This window comes from Fundulus heteroclitus, unplaced genomic scaffold (assembly GCF_011125445.2).
Source record: "Fundulus heteroclitus isolate FHET01 unplaced genomic scaffold, MU-UCD_Fhet_4.1 scaffold_518, whole genome shotgun sequence".
Lineage (NCBI taxonomy): Eukaryota > Metazoa > Chordata > Actinopteri > Cyprinodontiformes > Fundulidae > Fundulus > Fundulus heteroclitus.
Window position 1 is genome coordinate 56,361 of NW_023396943.1, and position 17,127 is coordinate 73,487.

Genomic DNA, 17,127 nt, shown 5'->3' on the forward strand with positions numbered 1-17,127 from the left:
TGCTGCGCGCTCGCGTTCTCGTCAAGTCCGATCTTCCTGTGTTCTTACCGAGAACAGACTTGACGAGAACGCGAGTACGGACTCGCGTTCTCGTGAATTGAGAAACGGCCTCAGTCACTTAAACAGTATCAGAGGGAGTTTAATCTCAGAATATACTTTATATTTGTAATATTTTTATTTTTGTATTATTACGAGTTTATTTTAATTAGCTCCATTCTCCTGACTTTATTTTCGTAAAGAATAAAAATAATTAAAAGACTCTAACCTGGCCCTATTACTCCAGGACTGAAATAGTTCTGCAAACTGACTATTCTGGAAAGGTTCCACTTAATAAATAAATATATATATATATATATATATATATATATATATATATATATATATATATATATATAGACTATATATATATATATAGTCCGTGGGAGTTGAACTCAGAACTCTGGAACCCAAGCTCAACACTCTAACCACTAGGCCATCACTCCCCCTATATATATGTGTATTCATATACTTATAAGTACATGAGTACTTATTTATAATACTTCAAGTCATATATATGCACATCTATATCTAAAAACAATAGTCTGTTCTGTATTCAAGCTAAAAACCTTGAAAAAGAATGGTCTTGCACAGCTTTTGGTACATTTCCATGCAGCACAGGAATGAGGCGTCTTCTGTGATCCACGTTCACTACAACAGAACTAACTTCTTTCTGCCACATACAATATGGTGTTGACGTTCGAACCTGAGGCCAACGAGGCGTCTACGTATATGATGTCTATACAGACACACCACCTGATTTCCTGTAAATGGGTCTGGGAGGGGCAGGCTGAGCACTTCCTGGTTCTCGTGTTTACTCGTAGCAGGAAGAGAAGCTCAGGCTCTATTTAGTCTCTGAAGAACAAAAAGAAGAAACTGTGTCAGAATTAAAGGTGAAATCATTTTATTCTAACTTTTCTTCTGCTCACTGAGTTTTTCTTTGGGAAGTCAGAGTTCAGTTTGCTCCTCTGTTGACTCCCAGGTCTTTGTTCCAGAGAGAACTTTCTAGCTGTGTCAGCAGCTGTGTTCAGTGTTTGGTGTCAGCAGCTCTAAATGTGTTTAGAATGATGCTTTCTGGCTGTGGAGGAACAAGGACACTCAGATCTCTGCAGAAACAAAGGTTGTTGTGCTGATTTCTGTCCTGACTCTGGTTCCAGCAGCCAACCATAAAACTGTTTATCAGAGTTCCTGAGAACAGGAACAGACTTTTTAGTGATGCTTCCTGAGCGCTGAGCTATTATACTAATATGGTTTATGTCTTTACCAAAAGAAAAAGAACATTTGTCCCTTCTTTGACTCTTAAGGTGCATTTCTTCAGTTGACTTGTAGCCCTGCTGTAGGCCAGTCTGTCTCCTGATCTGCATCCACACTGCAGGTCATGCTCTGTGGATACAGGAACCGCGCTTCCTGCCTTCAGCCTGCATCGTCCACACATGCTTTCTGTTTAGGAAAAACTCTGACTGTCTCTGTGGGTAGGACTGCATCAGTGCAGAAGTGACTATAGGACAACACAGATGATGGGAAATCTTCCAGATCAGCGTCCTCTGTGGAGACTTTCCAGTCCCTGTGTTCAATACAGGCCTGTAATCATTTCTGTTTCTGTCAGAGTTGGACCTGCTCTGCTAAATAAAATCTGAAGCAAAGGGTTGTCAGCAGAAAATGTGGAGGAACTGATAAAAAGAGATTTTTAGATAGAGATGGAGGCTCTGATCTCATATGGAAATCTAAAGATTCTTAGTGTTAGAAGAACTCTGGAAACTTTTTGTTTCCATCTGTGGAGTGAAACTGTGGATGAGACTCAGTGTAGAAATGTCCAGCATTTCTATATTTAGCTAAAACTGTGTTTAATTAAGGAGGCCCTGACTAATTTATGGCTCATGTGTTTCAGTCTGTTGTATATAATAAATGAGAGCCATGTTTGTTTAGCTGTGTATATATTCATGTGTATGTTTGTATGTATGGCCTCTTTTCTATTGCCACTGAAAAGCCTGGAGCTTTCAGATCCCTGCTAGCTTTTCATTCACATTTACCGACTAATTTCACTTTCTGGGGCTTTGGTGCCTCAGCTGACCCAGAACTCGGGGCTTGTTGAGGGAACGGGGTTGGCTGGAGCCAGAAAAACTGTCCACCACGAGGGTGGAGTAAGGAGCAGTAAGGAGTTGACTAGTTTACAAATCTCTGGATTTTATAGCCTTAATTTATGAAAAATGTAGTTTTAACATGTTTTTAGGCAGAAAGTACACCTTCAGGCTTCATGTGTGCAGTCAGTTCTTGAGGATGATGAGCCGATGCTAATTCTGCTGGGACTTGTTGGGGCGGCAGAGACCCGCCAACAGGCTGGTGTCTCCAGGGAGGAAACCCCGTTGATGCTGCTGCTGCTGCTGCTGCGTTATTATATATACTGACCTTGAAATAAGATGGTGGAGATGAGTTGATCCTATATTAAGAGCTAAATCGTATTCAGTTGGCAGATAATCCTATTTAGCTGCTCAGATCAAGGGCAAAAACATTCATTTCAATCCAGTTTTACTTCCTTTTAGTTCCTTTTAGCAGTGAAGCTGCAGCATCTTTGTTCATCTTTGTGGGCCGCTGTGTTCAGAACCAACACATCAGAACTTCAGAGGAAATGTTCCCTCCTTCATTCACTCTGGATGTTTCTACAGACCTGGAACAGGATTCTAGTTCAGACCTGAAAAGGTTTCACCCTCAGTTTTAGCTTCATTCTCTGAAGAAACCAGAACTTCTCCAGATGGTTCTGAGGATATCACCCAGCAGACATCAGGAGGTGCATGTGTAGCAGCTTTTATCCGGTTGCTTTAAAAATGAAGGACACCACTCGGGCCAGGAATCAGGAGCTGCACATTTATTTGACCTATAGGAGCGGGGGACACAGACAGTACATGCACAGGCTGTTAGATGCTCTGTCAGTCTCCAGTCTGCAAGGGATCATAAAATATGCAAATGAGGGAGAAATCTCTGTCAAATTTAACTAAATAAAAGTTGGTTTTCACCAGCCAAAACAAGCCTAAATATGTTCAGCAATGCTTTAACCATGCTGTGGTTACTTTTATATTCAGTTTAAGACAGAGAATTTTAAGCTAACTTAGCCAACAGACAGAGAGCATCACAACATGTCTTACCCATGCCAAAGTTTCCTGAGTTTTGCCGGGCAAATAGAGCTACATCACAATAGAGTAGTTCACGTGTTTCTGGCACTGGAGCTGCTGATTGCAATCAGCGCACCTGTGTTTTTCTCCACCCTTTCTGCTTATAAGCCCTGCTCTTCGCAGTCTCCAGTGCCAGAACGTCTCTAGCCAAACGGTGAGCGCTTCCAGCCTTGTTTTTGAATACCTGTCTGCCTTTCGACCTGTTTTTGCCTCTGTTTTTTGAAGCCAGTCTGCCCCTTTTTGGATTTGTCTGCCTGCCTGAGTTCTGCCTGTCGGCCTTAGAGATCTGGACTGCCTTTCCGTGTTTCTGACCCCAGCCTGTCTGTAAGTAAGCGAGATTGCCTGCCCCCTTACTGTCTGTGCTTTTTGGATTTTGGACCCGGACCTGGATTTGGATACTCTATTGGATTCTCCCTTGGAAACCGCTGCCTGGATCAAACGGATTTCCCCCTTGACAAAGACCTGGACTGGACCTGGACTAAGAGCCCTGGATAACCCCCTCTCGGACCCTATCGACATCTGGAGTCAGAGCTCTGCCCACAGTGCGGCCAGGTTAGTGACCCTGCTTCACTCTCACCTTTCTGCCTGTTCCTGCTGGTCACTAACCCACCACTCTGCCTTCAGGAGTTGCCAGTCGCAGAGTGCAAGCCGCACCGGGGGTCCGCGTCGCCATCCTCTAAATAAAGACTGTTTAAGTTTTTTTTTTCTTGTTTTCGGGTATTTCTTGGGTCCATCCAAATTCATCACAAATAGACCAGTTCACGCGTGACGACTACATCCGGGTCCTGCGGGTAGGAAAAAACAGAACTGTTCTCGTCTACTACATGACCAAATGGGTGAATTACAGCGTGCTTTTAGTTAGTTTATTTTAGGAATCTAAACAATGCCTACGACTTGTTGTGCTCCCGGTTGCACAGAGGCATTCCAAATCGTTGGATGTACGTTTCTGTTGTTTACCGAAGGACGAGGAAAGAAGAAAGAAATGGATATTTTCAATGAAAAGAGCGCAGGCAGACACTCCCAATGGACTGTGGGAGCCATCATACTACGATAGAATTTGTAGTCTACATTTCATCTCCGGTAAATACAACTTAATTCTGCACTAGTCATTGTTCTACTTAAATAGCGGCGGAGGGGAGGTGGCGATCGCTAGACGGGGCCGTGAGAAGCGAGTCAATGCACTGCAGCAGCAGCACGCCGCATCATTTTAGTTTTCTTCGTGCAATCAGTGTGCAAAAATATGCCTCAGACAGCAGCTGCATTACTCCCCTGTTTACGCTGCAACGTCACCGACACCCCCACCAATTTTAATAGGACAAAAACACCAAAATAATCTGTAGTGAACAATGTTTTTTTTTTTTTTTTTTTTTTTTTTTTTTTTTTTTTTTTTTTTTTTTTTTTTTTTTTTTTTTTTTTTCCCCAGTGTCCTGTCTAGCACTATGGCAATAGGAATTGATATCTCAATGCCAGATGGAGCTCGACAGATTTTGCTTTTACAAGTGGAGCAAACAGCTTTCGCCATAGTGCTCCACTTGATTTATGCTTGTAAATAGCTTTATTATGATTCCTGCAAGGAGAATTTCAAATTATATGGACATGACAATGGGAGAGTAAAGGAAGAACAAAAAGTGAAAGAAAAGAAAAAAAAAAGAGTAGAGGTGAAAGAAAGAGGAGATAAAAGGAAGAGAATGATAAAATGTCCTCTGTCTGCTCCATCACCTGGAAAGAGACACAAAAAGAACAGCACAACCAACAGACATTAAGCAACAGATACACTCTTATTACACCTAGATGCCATTGCTTAATCATATATATTAATATGTAAGCTGACATGTGTAATGTGATATTTGAAAAAATAAAGTGACACAACATAAATAAATAAATAAATAAATTATAAGATTACTGTATATAAGTGAACACTTAATACCTGGGACCCAGCACCAGTGGGAGATGTGAAAGTGCACTAGTTTAGGTGAAGATTATCCAGAAATAGCTTGATAGTGATTGTGGAGAACCAAAGACCCACCTTCCCCGAGCACAGAGGCAGGCGTCAGGGGACCCGTAACCCCAGACTCCCAAAGGGGTCCCTAAAGCAGGTCGCCCAGGAGGGGCCGACACAGGATATCTGCAACCCCCCCCCCCCAAGGAAGGAGCAGAGACGACCCCGAGGAAATCCCCCAGCCACCGCAATGTCGACGCCCTCAAGAGCCGCGGAGACGAGCCCGTGGGCTCCGCCGGCAGCCAGCCCCGCTGAAGTGGTCCCGGCCATGGGCCCTGAGGGCCAGAGGCCCCAGGGGCGCCCCGCCCCCGCGACGAGGGCCCCGGCCGCCCCCCGGGGGGCCAGGCCCCGCGAAGAGGCCGCCAGGAGCGGGCCGGCGCACGCCCGGGAACCCGCCCCAAACCCGAAGCCAACTAATGCGCCAGGGGGCCAAGGCGCCCGCCAACGAAGTGGAGGAGGGCAGGACGTGGGGGGATGGGCTCCGCACCTATCGGAGACTTGAGATGTTCTTGGGAGAGGGAGCGGACCACACCCATACCTGAAAAAAAAAACAAAAAAAAAAAAAAAAAAAAAAAAAAAAAAAAAAAAAAAAAAAAAAACTCATTCACCCCATCCCTCCCTGGTGCCCCACTCGCCACACACAGAAAAAAAAAAAAAAAGACGCTGTACACACATTCCCACATAACACTCACATCCAACACTGACCAAAGGGGGGGGGGGGACACCCCAAATCGACTATACGACTGCTTGTGCCCGACCCCCGGCCCCGGCCCCCGACCAGACGTCCCCCGGACCGGGCCCCCCCAAGAGGGCGGGCCAACACGACCCGCACGAGCCACCCGGCCAGAGCCCCCCTCTCCCCCTAAATACCTAATAAACCCACTCCCTCCCCCCACCTTACCCTTGCCATCCCTGCCCCCCGCCCCCTGGGGGGAGCGGAGGCATCAGCCCCAGACCTGGTAGGCCGCTGACTGCACACCGCAGCCCCCCGCCAAGACCCCGGACACAGTGGCCCGCACCTCCTCCAGGCCCCAGACTCCTTGCCTCCATCGGAGAACGGGGGTGTGCAGAAGACCCCGACCCTCCCTACGCCTGCTCAAATGTTGTGTTGTTGCATGTTGTTCTCAAGTGCGTTTAAAAACTGGGAGCGCCGAAGGGGATGCACGGCACAGCCCACCCCCCTTTCGGAAGGTAGCTGTTGCCAGCGCACCCCTTCCGTGTGACTGCCCAGAACCCTCAATGTCTAAGTGGGAGAGGAGGTGAAGGGAGCCGTCCGAGGTGAGGCCCACACAACATAAGCCCCCTCCCAGACGTCTTCCCCCCACCCCCCCCTACCATGGCCTATATAAGTGTGTGATGTGAAAAATGTTTGAAGTGAAAGTGTCTAAGATGCAAAATAAAATTGGGGAGAGGGGCGTCACCAGAAAGTGGCAACCTCCAGTAACGCCCCCTCCCTCATGACCTGCATGTGTGGCGGCGTGATGGAGCAGGCAGAGGGAGGAGTCCGGGGATGGGGAGCAAATGACTGGGAAGCCAACCCAGGGAGCCAGCTCCCCTACTGACTCCAATAGGCACCCCCGCTCCCCGAAAGCCCCACCTAGAGAAGGGGGCCTCGCCAGCGGCACCACCGTAGCCCGGGGGCCAGGGAGAGGCCGCAGGGCCCGCCAGCCAACCACCCACCAGGACCAACACCTAAGCCCCCCCCAGCCCACCCACCAAGCCTACTTAAACTAAATAAATAAATAAATAAATAAATAAATAAATAAATAATAATAGGGGGGGACCCTGGCCAGCCGGCCCGCACGAGCCACCCCAACCCCACCCCCCAGGTGAAACCCGCACCGGAAGACGACACAGACCAGGACCGGGACAGGGGGCCGGACACAAGCCCACCAGAACGTCAACCCCCCCCAATCCCCCCCCCCCACCCGTGGATTTAATCCCTCCCCAACACTAACGTTCAAACAACTCACCATACATTCGACAGTAGACATCCAGGCTGGGCAGATCCCTACTCCCCCTCCTTTCCCCCTCCCCCCACTGGCAGAGTGCCTTTCCAATAAAGGAGAAGAGCATCTGCCCAGAGGTGTTAATGACCATGCCCCCCTACCAGCTCAACGGGCCCCGAGACCCCCCAGCGTTTTTAACCTACCGGGCGGGTCTTCCTCTCCGTGGAGGCGCTGTCTGTCCGACTCGCTTTCTGCTGTTACAAACATGTCTGAACATCCATTTTCTGAGCCGCTTAATCCCTCATGGGGTCGCGGGGGTTGCTGGTGTCTGTCCTGATATAAAATAATTGTAGCCGTCCAGTGGTTTCATGCTTCCATGCTCTCTTGTCCGTACTGGCCTGCGTGTTTATAAAGCAGCTGTGTCGCGGTACGAAACCCTTGGCCAGCATTTCACAGACTCGCTCCGTCCCTTCAGGCTTTTGCTGTGTGGATCTGGCAACCTGATACCATCAACCATCAGCTTACTCTTAAAACGATCTTGTGATACGTTATCTAAAGAAGAAAAATACGTCGAGAACTCGTCGTTTTCTTTGTTTGCGACAATGAACTGGTCTATCACATTGTTATTAGCAATTAGAGCCCCCCCCCCCCCCCCCCCCCTGCTACAATGGGTGACATGGAACTAAAAAAACAAAACACCATATTCAACTCTGATTTTACATGGAAAATATTATACATAGGCTTTTGAGAATGTTCACCAAAATAACAAATTTAAAAATAAAATTATTAGTAATATGTGCAACATATTAACACAGCTACACATGAAGTAGTGAAGGAGAGGACAATCCAGACCCAGATGGTACCTGCTGAACTCAGGTTCCTCTGGTCCTCTACACACATGATGGGAACCAGCTTTCTGCTTTACATAACACTGACTGGACATGAACCACTAGGAACTGACTGGTTCTGGTTTCTCTCTCAGGCTGACTGAAGTCCAGGAGATGGAGAATAGTCATCTAAAGGAGAACAGAGCAGAACCTCCAGGATCCAGCAGTCCGTCTATGAGGAGTAACTGGTCCAAAGGCAGAACTCCAGACTTTAGTGAAGTACCTGGACCCTCAGACTCAGAGTAAGAACCCAGTTTCTAACTGATCCATGGGACTCCAGAGATATAATATCTAGAACATTAACTGGTTGATCTTCAGCGTCTCACTGGTTTCAGCTTTGTTCTGGTTCTAAGGTTCTGCTTCATGGTCCGTTCATGGGTTCTGTTCTCTAATGATGGCCACATCAGCTCCTCAGACCAGATCAACAGCTTTAGTTCTGCTATCAGGGACCAGATCCTCTGCTCTCCACCTTCTCAGACTAGATGTGATCAATCGGACCGTGTCCAGAACTTTCTGGGCTTTGTAGTACTGGTAGTGTTTACTATAGAAGTACTTTGTGGAATATTTCATCTAAATCTGATCGCATCAGCTCCATTAAACTGTGACATGAGCCTGTTGTCCTGCAGGTGTTGGTAGGAGCCAGGTGATCCAGACCAGTAGAACCCGGTTATTAAGATAATTTTCAGTTTGGTCCAACAGAACCGTCTGAATGTTTCTGGATGTTTAAAGCTTCTGCTTCTCTGCAGCAGTTTGTGTTCAGAGCTTCTTCTCTGGTTTTTATCAGAGTTTCTCACTGATTGATGTGATCTGAATAACAACATGTTGGTGTTTCAGAGGTCAGAACCACAGACAGAGAGCAGAACGTCCAGGATCCAGCTGTCCGTCTATCAGGAGTGACTGGTCCAAAGGAAACAATCCCCACTTCAGTGAAGAACCTGGACCCTCAGACTCAGAGTAAGAACCCAGTTTCTAACTGATCCTTGTGATTCCACAGAGATATAAAACATAATATTTACTCAGTCTTCAGTTTATAAAGTGAAAGTAAATTAGTTTAGAACTTTAACTTAACTTAAAGCTCCATAATCATCAGCTGTTAGTCAATAAACCAGTAGTATTCACTGCAGAAACATTGGGCCTGGCTATACACACATGTACAATGGTCTTAGTCACATTGGCAGTAGGGAGAATTGTTTCCATGTAAATGTGTAAATATATGTTTATAAGCAAATTCATTCATTTGTTTAAAAATGGACCTTAGAGTTTTATAAACTGGTAAGTAAAGCATGAATTAGGAAGAGCATTTATGTTAAGATCTAAAGGAAGGAGAAGGGGTGTGATTACTTTTGTTTTACTTCTTCAGACCAGGACCTGGACTGCTGGCAGCCAATCAGAGCAGCTGTGCTCCAGGTGAGACTGAACATCTCCAATCAGAACTTCCTTCTATCGTCTCTGTTGGACTTATTCCTCGTCTTTAGTTGGCATTTGGGAATCTAAGTGTTTAAAGTCTTTCTGGGATCGATTTGCCCTGAATCTCTGGATTTCCAGCTGCTGTAAATGTAACGTCTGTGTTCAACCCAACAACCTATTGGGTTTGCTTTGAAGTGGTTCTGTTTTCAGCCCGTTGTGCTAAATGCATTAAAACTGAACATCTCCTTAAAGCTGCAGCTCATTTTGATGGAAACAAAAAGGTGGAGAAAACAACCTGCTGCACTGCTGCTTTACAGAAAGAGGGAAGGAACGTCTGAGAGACAGAAACCTTTATTTCCTCTGACAATAGATCCCAGATTACAGCAGATAGATTTGTAGAAACATGGAATATTTCTATCTGCTGTTTACTTCTAAAGGACCGAATCAGTCCCATGTCATTTCTAATCTGTAATTATTCTCTAAAAACATCCAATCCAGTTTCTGAGGGAGAAAAGCATCTGAAATGTGAACACTACCTGATCCAAGGAGCTGTTTCTCTGGTAGATTAGAGCATTTCCTCCAGATTTCCTTCATTAAGGCTGAAAATGCTGCCAGAAACCATCTTCTGTCTCTGCCTCTTCTGTAGCTGCTGTGTTTGTGGGAGAAGGTCAGATAGAAGCAGAGAAATGAGGACAATGGTGACCTGATGCTAAAGAGTTCATGTTGCTGAAAGCTGCTGCATGTTTCTGTCAGCATTTCTTCATCTGATCTGCTTTGTGAATCAGATCCTGACAGTGAACAGATACTGGCCACAAAGCAGAGGCAGAACTCTGCTGTCTGACCATCTAACAAGGTTCTGCTTCTAAGGATGGATCCCATTGGTTAGCATTACATCACGTGGACTAAGAGACCTTCTAATGATGACACCTCCTGATGTTCCAGATGTTTCTGCTCCAACTTCATCACTAAATCAGGTTTTTCCTTCAGTTGTCTCTTCTTCTCTGTTCCAGCAGATGTTGGTCTGCAGGAGGTTCTAGAGGAACATAAGATCAGTCTGAGGAGGAGATGTGAACGTGTGACTGAAGGAAGTGATGAACCAGGAAGTAGAACCCTCCTCAACAGGATCTACACTGATCTCTACATCACAGAGGGACAGAGTGAAGAGGTTAATACCCAACATGAGGTGAAGCAGCTGGAGAGAGCTTCCAGGATCAAGAACCTCCATGACTCTCCAGTCAGGTGCCACGACATCTTTAAAGCCTCACCTGACCAACATGGAGCCATCAGAGTGGTTCTGACCAACGGCGTCGCTGGTGTTGGAAAAACCTTCTCAGTGCAGAAGTTCACTCTGGACTGGGCCGAGGGCTTGGAGAACCAAGATGTCCGTGTGGTGGTTCTGCTGTCGTTCAGGGAGCTGAACCTGATCAGAGGTGAGCAGCACAGTCTTCTCACGCTGCTCCATGTTTTCCATCCAACCCTCCAGAAGCTCCCAGCAGAGCAGCTGGCTGCCCACAAACTTCTCTTCATCTTTGACGGCCTGGATGAAAGCAGACTTTCTCTGGACTTCAAGCACAGTCGGCTGGTTTCTGACGTCACACAGAAGTCATCAGTCGACGTTCTGCTGACAAACCTCATCAAGGGGAACCTGCTTCCCTCGGCTCTGGTCTGGATCACCTCCAGACCTGCAGCGGCCAATCAGATCCCTCCTTCATGTGTTGCCAGGGTAACAGAGGTACGAGGCTTCACCGACGCCCAGAAGGAGGAGTACTTCAGGAGGAGGTTCAGTAATGAAGAGCTGTCCAGCAGAATAATCTCCCACATCAAGACCTCCAGGAGCCTCCACATCATGTGTGGAATCCCAGTCTTCTGCTGGATCACTGCTACGGTTCTGGGGAACATGTTGACCACAGAGCAGAGAGCAGAGCTGCCCAAGACCATGACTGACATGTACTCTCACTTCCTGCTGGTCCAGACCAGGAAGAAGAAGAACAAGTACCATGGAGGACATGGGAGGAGTCCACAGGAGCTGATGGAGGCTGACAGGGAAGTTCTCCTGAAGCTGGGGAGGCTGGCGTTGGAACATCTGGAGAAAGGAAACATCATGTTCTACCAAGAAGACCTGCAGCAGTGTGGTCTGGATGTCACAGAGGCCTCGGTGTACTCAGGAGTTTGTACAGAGATCTTCAAGAGAGAGAGTGTGATCTTCCAGAAAGCAGTCTACTGCTTTGTTCATCTGAGCATTCAGGAGTTTCTGGCTGCAGTCTACATGTTCCACTGCTTCACCAGCAGGAACACACAGGTGATGGAGAACTTCTTGGGAGATAAATACAGTGAAACATCTCTGGATGACTTCCTGAAGAGAATCATGAAGAAATCCCTCAGCAGTAAAAATGGCCACCTGGACCTGTTTGCTCGCTTCCTTCATGGCCTCTCTGTGGAGTCCAACCAGAGACTCTTAGGAGGCCTGCTGGGTCAGACAGAGAACAGTCCAGGAACCATCCAGAGAGTCATCAACAACCTGAAGGAGATGAACACTGATAGAATCTCTCCTGACAGAAGCATCAACATCTTCCACTGTCTGATGGAGATGAAGGACCTCTCAGTTTATCAGGAGATCCAACAGTTCCTGAAATCAGAGAACAGATCAGAGAAGCTCTCAGAGATCCAGTGCTCAGCTCTGGCCTACATGCTGCAGATGTCAGAGGAGGTTCTGGATGAGTTGGACCTGGAGAAGTATAACACATCAGAATGGGGACGACGGAGACTGGTTCCAGCTGTGAGGAGCTGCAGAAAGGCTCGGTGAGTCCAGATGTCTTCACTGACTGATGCTGATTCAGCATTATTGCCGTCTGGTTTATTCTTCATTATTCAGTCGGTTCTGGATGTTTTTGGACCTTTAACTACTTCCTTCATACCTTGGACTATTTCAACCATTCAGATTTCTAAATCTTCAGCTCATTCAGGTCAGCTCTGCTGCAGCTTTTGGTATTTAGAGATTTTGATCTTTTAGAAAGATACAATCATTCAGAGACACATTTTAAACTTTAAGCAGCTCTTCACTCATTGGGCTGTTACCCATAATTCACCTCTTTAGAAAATCACTCTTTAGGTCAGGGCTATTGAAATGATGGTCTGTGGGCCACTTCTGGTCCACTGGTGATGGTAATCTGGCTCCTAAATGACATCTTTGTAAAAACTAAATAAATAAGAGAGAATCAGAAACATTGTGTGAAAAACAGCCCAGATGAGCGGCATGGTTGAACAGCCTTGGTTTGTCTGCTGTTCAATTCCTAACCTCTAAGTAATAGGTTAGCTTTCATTGTTCTCTGAAACAGTCCACAACTATGTTTGTCTGCTGTTCAATTCCTAACCTCTAAGTAATAGGTTAGCTTTCATTGTTCTGTTGTTCAGTTCCTAACCTCTAAGTAATAGGTTAGCTTTCATTGTTCTCTGAAACAGTCCACAACTATGTTTGTCTCCCAGTGTCTAAGACTGTCACTGATATCTTCAACCCTTGGAGTAAGCCCCCCCACTGTGTAAAGCCACATAGGTGAGCCCACAAGAAGAGACATATGGCTTTATTTGCACTTCAACCATTGGTTAGCTGACTGCAGAACAGAGGATGTCAATAAACAGACACGGAACTCATGGTGCAGAACTATCTCTGTCTAAATCCGCCTCTCCAGCAGCCCTACACCAAGAAACAGGAAAGGAACAACAGCTTCATTTTTAGTTTTATTTAACCAGGAAAAAGATCATTGAGATCAAGAACAATAGAGAACTAATGAACAGTGTCCTGCCTTTTGTTAAAAGACAGCAATACAATCATGGTGGGAATAAATGACATAAATAAGATAATAAACTAGTTCATAGTTTAAAATTAGTCCAACTAAATCCATGCTAACAATATTTAAAAAAGGTTTGGGTCTGATATTTAATCAGAGTGAGACCAGCAGCCTGTTGCTCTCCCAGCTCTGTTCTGATCTCAGCAGCACCTTTCACATTGCTATAGCAGACTGCAGTTTTGGGCCCTGAACCAATAACACATAACACACATAAGCCAAACACTGATGCTCACCCACACACAGAACATCAGCCATGGCCTTGTGAAAGAGGGCAAAGTGGAGCCTGGTAGCAGGTGGAGCTTACCTGAAGCTGAGCCGGCCTTCTCCTTTGCCTCCATCTGCAGGTGTGAGTGGCTTTAATGCTCAGAGTGGCTCAGAGCTGATAGGTCTGGCTTTAAAACACAAGAGGCCTTTGCTCCACAATGTTCTCATCCAGCACTACTGACTAGATAAAGGAGCTATTCACTTACTTTATGGGATCTAACATGTCAAAGCCTTAGGACAACTTTCCTGTTAGTGGCACTTTAAAAAGAATTCACAGTTCAAGGGTCACATATAAAATACATAATAATGAATAAATAATGGATGGAGCATAAATCTGAAAACATTGTCCACTATTCTACCATTTTAGTGTGTGGTGGCACAAGTGAGTCTAGAGTCAAGACATCTATCAATTTTAATATAATTATGTAGATATGATGATTATTATTATACTCAATGTTCATCATAAAACAATAAATAAACCAAATATTTCTGAACTTGATAATTATTGCACATTAACAAACTGCCACCAGCTATAAATGGTTGTAACAGAATCTTCTCTTGCAGCAATATATCAAGCTAAAACAGACTTTGTAGTAAATGAAATAGGGGTCCCTCCACTGCAGACAGCAGCAGGTAGAATGTACTTCAGCTATTATACCACTGAAGAAGTAAAGTGCTAAACTAAGTCAGCCACTGGTAAACTCCTGCAGCAGAGAGCATGCTGGGAAGAAAAGCTGCTTTATTGATGCAGTTGTAGTAACACACTGTGTTCTATTGGAAGTAACGTAACGCCGTTATCTGTTACATTAAGTCATGACTCTCTTTACTAAATGAAAACTGGAGCCTCCTGTTTTCTTTTTGATACATTACCAGTAATTTTACCCAGTTTGGTCACTTCCAGTAAAAGGAAGAGGCGTCACTTGTATGTATAGTTAGAGATGATTTGGAAGTGAGATGAAGCCAAAACAACCATAGTGTATTATCACTAGACTCACATATGTCTAGAGATAATCTGGTGATAATTTATATAGAGGAGATGGCCAAATGCTACCATGGACATCCAGATAGATTTAGTCAGTTCTGTTGTTTTACTCTAGATGATCTTTCTTCATCTTTGTGGTTAAACGAAGCTTTTAACCAAAGCAGAGACACAGCAGCTCTGCAGTAGAACCAAGACCTGAAGAGATTCTCTGTGTGGGTCAAACAGGACATTGATGTGAAGAGCAGACGTTCATCTGATGATGACATCACTGTTTAGTCTTCATCTTTACACTCAGTTTTTGGATGAGTTGTCAGATTTCTTATCTGATTTGGTGTTAAATACTGATAAGGTTATTATAGTGGGTGATTTTAACATCCATGTTGACACTGAATGTGATAACCTTAGTGTAGCCTTTAAAACTATCCTAGATTCAATTGGTTTTGTTCAAAATGTGCATAAACCGACGCACTCTCGGCTCCATACTTTAGACCTTGTTCTGACATATGGCATTGATTGTGAAGAATTAACAGTATTCTCTCACAACCCTGTCCTGTCTGATCATTTTTTAATAACATTTGAGTTTAATCTAACTGAATTCTCCACCCCCAAAAGAGGGTTCCATTATAGTAGATTTTTATCGGATAATGCTGTATCAAAACTTAAAGAGTCTGTCCCCTTCTTAATATCCTCAGTATTGCAGAAATGCCCTGTAGATGGCAGCATTGCTGTTTCTTCCCATTCACAAATCGATACCTTTGCTAACAATGTGACTTCCTCATTGCGTTCTGCATTAGACAATGTAGCTCCCTTGAAAAAGAAGGTGATTATTCACAGGAAGCTGGCTCCTTGGTTTAATTCAGAGCTGCGTTCCTTGAAGCACAATGTTAGGAAATTGGAGAGAAAATGGCGCTCTACACACCAAGAGGAATCCTACTTAATCTGGAGGGACAGACTATTGTTGTATAACAAGACCCTCCGCAGAGTTAGAGTAGCATATTTTTCATCATTAATTGAAGAGAATAAAAATAATCCTAGATTTCTCTTTAGTACAGTTGCCAAACTTACCCAGAGCCACAGCTCTGTTGATCCATCCATTCCCTTAGCTCTTAGTAGTAATGATTTTATGGGATTCTTCATAAATAAAATTGATGCCATTAAAAATAAAATAATTGGCATCCTCCCAAACATGATTACCTCGTCCTCAGTAAGTGAGGCAGCATTGGAGGAATCTTTAGAATCTGCGCAGTGTTTGAACTGTTTAGAAGCAGTAGAGCTTTCTGAGCTATCTAAAATTTTAGCTTCATCTAAACCTTCTACCTGTATGTTAGACCCAATCCCAACCAAGTTGTTTAAGGACATATTCCCTTTGATCAGTGGCACTATTTTAGACATGATTAATCTATCCTTAGTAAATGGATATGTACCACAGGTTTTGAAAGTAGCTGTTATTAAACCTTTACTTAAGAAACCTTCTCTTGATCAAGATGAGTTAGTAAATTACAGACCTATATCTAATCTTCTTTTCTTATCTAAAATTCTTGAGAAAGTAGTTGCTAATCAACTTTGTGAACATTTACAAAGTAATGACCTACTTGAGGAGTTTCAGTCAGGCTTCAGAGCTCATCATAGCACTGAAACAGCTCTGGTGAAGGTCACTAATGATATTCTCATGGCCTCAGATAATGGACTTGTGTCTATACTTGTCCTGTTAGATCTCAGTGCTGCGTTTGATACAGTTGATCACAATATTCTCCTACAAAGACTTGAACATACTGTAGGGATTAAGGGGAAAGCATTAGGCTGGTTTAAATCTTATCTGTCAGACAGATTCCAATTTGTTCATGTTAATAATAAATCTTCCTCAAACTCTAGGGTCACCTGTGGAGTACCACAGGGTTCAGTCCTTGGACCAATTCTCTTTACTATATATATGCTTCCGATAGGCAAAATTATCAGACAGCATGGGATTAATTTCCACTGTTATGCTGATGATACTCAGCTATATTTATCCATAAATCCTGATGAATCCAATCAATTACTTCGACTGCAGTCATGTCTTGATGACATCAAAAGCTGGATGACTTTAAATTTCCTGCATCTAAATTCTGACAAGACCGAAGTTTTAATCTTTGGGCCAGAGTCCTCAAAAAATAAACTTCTTAACCAATCACTTAATCTGGGTGGCATTAACCTGGCCCCTGGTGATAAAGTAAAAAATCTTGGTGTTATTTTTGACCAAGACATGTCATTTAAATCCCATATTAAACAGGTTTCCAGAGTTTCCTTTTTTCACCTCCGGAATATCGCCAAAATTAGAAACATTCTGTCCAGGAGTGATGCTGAAAAACTGGTCCATGCATTTGTTACTTCAAGGCTGGACTATTGTAATTCTTTACTATCAGGAAGTCCACAAAATGCAGTTCAAAGCCTTCAGCTGATCCAAAATGCTGCAGCAAGAGTTCTGATGAAAATCAACAAGAGGGATCATATTTCTCCAATTTTAGCTTCCCTTCATTGGCTTCCTGTTAAATCAAGAATAGAATTTAAAATTCTTCTTCTAACGTATAAAGCCCTTAATAATCAAGCTCCAT

General features: G+C 44.4%; 1 long non-coding RNA gene across 2 annotated transcripts; it reads left to right on the top strand.

Moving 5' to 3' along the window:
* Positions 1-797: 797 nt before the first annotated feature.
* Positions 798-9,438, top strand: LOC118560928. Of its 2 annotated transcripts, none has more exons than XR_004929690.1 (4): positions 798-929; positions 8,134-8,280; positions 8,873-8,992; positions 9,399-9,438. It is a non-coding gene; the product is annotated as an uncharacterized LOC118560928 (long non-coding RNA). The 2 variants fall into 2 exon arrangements; XR_004929691.1 differs by lacking the exon at positions 798-929 and adding an exon at positions 7,994-8,027.
* Positions 9,439-17,127: the final 7,689 nt, after the last annotated feature.